This window comes from Astatotilapia calliptera, chromosome 11 (genome assembly GCF_964374335.1).
Source record: "Astatotilapia calliptera chromosome 11, fAstCal68.1, whole genome shotgun sequence".
Lineage (NCBI taxonomy): Eukaryota > Metazoa > Chordata > Actinopteri > Cichliformes > Cichlidae > Astatotilapia > Astatotilapia calliptera.
The window spans coordinates 7,608,708-7,615,027 of NC_137432.1; positions in this window are offsets into that span (position 1 = coordinate 7,608,708).

Here is a 6,320-nt window from a genome sequence, read left to right on the forward strand (position 1 = left end):
CTGCTGCAGCTTTACAATACAATTATTTCACTGGTAAAAGACATTAAATCATTAGTTATTATTCATCTCTGGTTCTCTTCCACAGTCCTGTCTCCCTCCACTCACCCCCAACCAGTTGCGTCAGATGGCTGCTCCTCCCTCAGCTCGGTCCTGCTGGTGGTTTCTTCCTCTTAGAATTGAGTTTTTCCTTCCCACTGTTACCAATGCTTGCTCAAAGGAGGTCATTTGATTGTTGGAGTTTTCTTTCTATTATTTTAGGGTCTTTATTTTACAATATAAATTGTCTTGATTTCTCCATAAAGCTTTTATGATTTAGCGCTATAAAAATAACATAGAATTGAATTGAATGTTGACTTTTATTATGTAGTAAACACAGTAAAAAGCTGCGTTTTCTCATTCCGGTTAGTACTAACCTCTATTGTGAAGACCTTTATTAGGATGTTTCCAGCAGTTTAAACTATTGTAGTGAATAATTTAAGATGAAGGTGGAGCCATGAAGAACTGCAGGTTGCAGGCAGCTCACCTTCTACGGATGCAGCTAACTGCGCTGCACTGTTTACACACTCATGCCAGTTGCAGCTTACAATCCAACTGTAGCTGCTCTCAGAATAAAAGACGAAGTCCGATTATTGCCTGACGCTTTTATCAAAAAAATATTAGTTTGCTTTGCTGTTCCCAGAATTCTCTGACCTGGAATAATAAACTGTATTTGCTGGCACCGCATGCAACGACAGCTATGACCAAATGAAGCAGGATGGTCTTCCAATATGCAACTGTAACTGCTCTTCTTTACTTTTCTGACTAATTTTGTATTTTAATAATAGTTTTCATACACAGCTCGTGCTCTGCTTACTGGTGAACTACTGTCTCATGTGAGCAGCTGAATTATTTACCACTTCCATCCACTGTTAATATGTAAATATGTGTCTAGACAAACAACCTGTCTCATTAAATCTCCATTCAGTGCCAGAAAGTTTTAGTGGATGTTTGACTTTTAAATTACTTCATTCTTATTCAAGAAGTTCATTGTACAAATCAATATGTCAGCTTTTCTAACCTCACACAAGAGTAAAAACTAGTGCTGTCAATAGATTAAAAAAAATTAACTAACTAATCTCACAATTTTCTGTTATTAATTGCGATTAATCTCAATTACTTTATTAATAGCCTGGCTCCAATTACATTTTTTTATTCTTTATATTTTAAGTAATTATCGTTGTTCACCGAAGTCCAGTGGTCTCCGGTGAGAGCGACATTCCTTACTTGCACAAGCTTGCTGGACTGCTGAGCCCTCTGGTCCCCATACAAAGTGTGCAGTCTCGACACAATGGTTCCTCTCGAGGGCAGATTGTAACACTCATCTCCTGATGCAGCACGAATGACTTCTCTCAGTCCATCATCTTCTACTATGCTAACTGGTCGGCAGTTTTTAGCTATCCAAACAACCAAGGAATTGGTTACCTTTTCTCTCACATTTTTTGTTATTCGTCCACAAGCACCATACTCCTGAAGCGTAGACTGGCGAGGTCCCGTAGAGGTGGATTCAGTTGGGTGTTTTGCTCTCAGGTGATACGCCAGTGATGAACTGCTTCTGTGGTACTTGAATTCAGCGTTGCAAATTGTGCATCTTACTCTCGTTTTGTCCAACAAGCCATCAGGCAACTTCTTAAAGAGAAACTTTCCACCCAAAAGTCCGCCCTCGTCCATGCTTGCGTGTGTTAGCTAGGTTAGCTAGATAGTAGCATGGTGTCACTTCTTCTTCTTCTTCTAATCATTTCTGTCAGGCCAAACGCCAGCATAGCACACTGTTGCCCCCTCCTCCAGAGGTGCTCATGAATTTAAAGGTCTTAGATTACAGGAAATTAATAAAAAAAACAAAATCAGCGTTAAATTTTTTTAATGCATTAAACATTTCGCGTTGATCTTAACAATTAACGCGATAATTTTGACAGCACTAGTAAAAACATATCTTTATAATTTCAAATTAAAAACTCACATACTAAAAAGCTCTGAAACACAACTCGAGCACACCACGGATTTTTTTTCTCAAGTAAAAAGTGTAAAACTTTTGTCTTAAGGAAATGAAATTGCTTTATTAAAACAGTACTTATGCCTTTAATTTTAAATGAGACGTCAAGATGTGTGTGAGCATGTATGTGTTAAGCAGCAGAAGTCACCGCACTGCTGGGAAAGGAGGAGCAAGTGGAGGAGGAGGAGACCAGGGCAGATGTAAAAGAGTAGGAGGTGACAGGCTCCCACCAGAGGTAACACTTCTCTTTCAGTGAGCAAGAAGACCGTCTTTTTTTCTCACTGATAGCAGCGCTCACAGTCATTGTAGTGCAAAACTAAAATGAACAAAATATTCAGTGTTATTGTGGACTGGTTAGTGTTCACTTTGAGGCTCATGTTCAGAGTTTGGTCTGTTTCTGTGGATGATATAATCACTGGGCTGAAGAATGGAAGTAAATGCCTTAAATTAATAGACATCTAACAAGAACAGTGTTGGTCAAGTTACTTGAAAAAGTAATTAGTTACTAATTATTGATTACTTCTCCAAGAAAGTAATCCCGTTACTTTCCTGATTACTTATTTTCAAAAGTAATTTGTTACTTTATTACTTAGTTAGTTTTAAAACATGATACACAACCTGTATACATAATAAAGCAATAGACCATTCAGCCCAATTCAATTTTTTCTGCATAATCCATCATATAAAATTGATTCCAATTAAAAAGTCTCTTTTTAAAACTTATTACATGTAATCTTTTAACTTTATGCACATTGCATCAAGCAAAACCTAAATTATATGCAACATTCTCCGACTGGAAGAGATGAGTTTAACATTTAAACCTATTTTCTGCATATTCCAGCATATAAAATAAAACATTTTTTTGTGTTTACACTTTCTTTCAATTAGATGCAAAAAATCAATAAAATCGAAAATTCAGCAGCACTAAGTCCTGTTGCTCTTAAATCTATTTTCGCCTGTTTAGCAGGAGTGGGGCAGGTGGAGGTTTGCCCGGTGCCGCAGCGGTCATGTCCGTGGGGAGTTTCTCTGTGAATTTCACATTCCTGTTGCAGCATGCTAGGTACTTGCTCAGATTTGAAGTTTAATTTTTTGGTGTAGAAAGAAGTTTTCTTCCCACGCAGAGTGTACAGCGGACGCTAATGTTTTATGTTTATTTATGTTTCTTACGCTCGTACATCATTGTCACGAGACATTCTCACAAACAAAATCACGGTTTAGTAACACAGTAATGCAGCGTGCTTACGGGAAAGTAACAGTAATCTAATTACTTTTTTGCAATCGTAATCCCTTACTTTATCTGTTACCTGGAAAAAGTAATCAGATTACAGTAATGCGTTACTGAGCCCATCTCTGAACATAAAGGTTTAATTAAAGACCACAAATGGCAATAAATCTGATAACTTCTTTATAAAACGTTTATAAAAGATAACTTAGCCTTCAGATTTGAAAGCCGAAGTGCAAGAGCCTCAAACCTGCATTCTGTTTAATGGCCAGCAGGGGGCAGCTGCACCGGTTACAAACCTTCACCTTCCTTACTCAACGACCTGAGTCGCTAGTTTGAAGTTATAATAAATACAACATTGTGCTCATTGTCGTTCCTATCTGTGTCAAGAAGGACAATAATGCAGCAAATGTTTTACGGATATGCAAAACGTTGACCAATGAACACAAAATATCAGTTGATTTCTCAGTCACATTTGCCCCTTACTTGTGTTTAAGAAAACTGTCTTGACATCAGGGCTTTACTAAGCAATGGCATCTTTTATATACAGTTTATATACAGTCAGTGATATCCAACTTCTTGTTTAAACATCTTCCCTACTATCAACAAAATTCTACTACTGACCTAACCAGTGAGAGATGCCATGGTGGGAACATACATCTTTTATATACAGTCAGTGGGTTATTGTTCTGGGTTATGGAATCCGTCAGTGGTCTGCAATGTTAAAGTCCAGTGTTTTGATAATCCATCCATCCACCCGTTTCCTCCACGTAAGTCAGCTCAGTCATCATAATTACAATGACCACAGGAGGGCGCTCTCACAATAAACTCTCAATAACAAGCTGCTTGTACAAACAAACAGACTTTTTAAAGTTTTGTTTTGTTGTTGTTTTTTAGAGAGGCCAGTCTGAAGACATACATATTTATTACAAAAATATCAGAGTGAGAATAGAAAAAATTTAACATCTGTACCGGTGATGAGTGGTATACACATTTAGAGAAGGAAATAAGCAAAACAGCGACATCACTGCTGTTTGAATGCAACTCTATGAATGTTGAGTTTTTCTATATTGATGCAGTGTGAAGAATAATACCTGGTGGTCATATAAATGAAAACATGTAACTGCACATGTGTAGATGGTCAAACTTTTAATATATACTTTATTCAGTGGTACACAAGACACACCTAATCTAAAGTTGAACACAAAGCCAGACAGCAGAGATGCAAAGCCCATGATCCGTTTGTGTGATTCATTAACCACGTTTCATTTTATGCATGGAGTGGCAGGAGCTGACAGTGATCCCAGCAGTGGTCTTAAACACTTGCAATGATTATGATATTGTTTCAAATTTAATTTAGCAAGAAATAATTGAAGTTTGAAAAAAATAACCATGTACAGGCTTTATGATCTGACTAAGAGACTTTTTGTTTTCCACTTTTGAGGTTTGAGCCACTCTTAAGTTTGACAGAAAATATTTTTTTTGTCCTTCCTTTTAAAAGGCAAAACAAAACATCTCTTCCCGCTTTTGAGCACATCCTCCCTTCAGTCACTTAATTTTCTATCAAGTTTGTCCAAGCTGTAGAAAACAATGGAAACAATGTAGCTGTTTGTGGGTATTGTTGTAACGAACTGCAGTAGCAAAAAAGGCTAATAAAAGACTAAAGACTAACAAGAGTCAGAATTCCTCTGCATCTTTCCAGTCAGGTAAAAAAAAATAATAATAATAAATCTGCTAATGTACTTGTCTGGGTATGAAGTATTATTCCCTCAGTCCTCTATGTGAACATGGCCTACATTTTCACAAGACACATCACAGTGACACAGTGAGATCTAATATGGCACAGAGGACAGACCGAGCCGAGTGGATGAATCCCACTGCGTTTCTATGGCCCATTTATTCACATCCATCACTTCCAGTTTGGAGCATCGGGAGTGGGGGAGACTGGTTAATTTATTAGTCGTCTTCCTCTTCGGTGGGTTTCGGGAGCGCGAGGGAAAGCCGAGCGCGCGATGCAGACGGAGAGTCAACACCAGGGAGAGTCCGCATTCAAAAGACCATTTAACATCAATCAGAGTGACAGCGTGGTGTGGCACGCTGCAGTTTCCTTCGCTGTAGCTGTGAATCAAAGACCTGAAACACGCACGGCTTTGAAAAGAGAAATTCAAACAGGATTCCCCTGATGACCGACCAATCCCAGAATAATATTAAATGTCACACTGTAAGATCCTTTTATGTTTTGATTATACAATTATTATTAAATTGATGTTAAAAAAATATAGTGATATGCATGCTGATTTGCATAGTCCAGCTCTAGCTGGTATAAACAGTGTTTAAACCTGAGCGTATGTAGGCCCTGTGATTTATTTTATTTATTTTTCTGAGTTATTCACCTCTTTTCTGCTGTAAAAAAAAATCCAAGGATATCAGTTCATTTGAGTCTGAATTGATTTTTGACAGATTATCCTTGAAAAAGAACAAAAGAGGGAAAGAAAGAGATGGGAAACAGAAGCAGGAGAAGGGCAGAAACCAGGAGAAAAAAGGTAAAGAAGAAAAGAAAGCGGGTGGTGGTGGTGGTGGTGGTGGTGTGAGGACCACTCTCCTCAGTCTTCTGAAGAAAAAGGGGAGCGAGGTAGACTGACGACAACAGCAGGGTCTGAAAGCAGCAGCCTTCTGAGAGGATCATACCTCCTGTCACACCATCATCCTGGATGTCATAAATTCTCTCTCAGACTCACACACACACTCACACACACACGAGTCATAAAAACAGACAGCACAGTGGGACATGTCTGAGGAAAACATGAATGAATGGAGGAGAAAACACCAGGGTCAACAGAGGTTGATGGACACACTGTAACATACATAACACACATGAGGCTCAGAGGTTTGAGAGCAACACTGTATCTTAAAATATTTCATACTTCTATGCCTGATTTTCACAGGCAGCCTTTTGTTTCCAGGTGTCAGTCCGCTCAGGCGTAGTTGGTCAGGTAGGTCTCGAGTACAGCAGGTACGTGGTTTCTTTCTGCGTTCCACCTCATTCCAAGAATGGTGCGTAAAATGAAG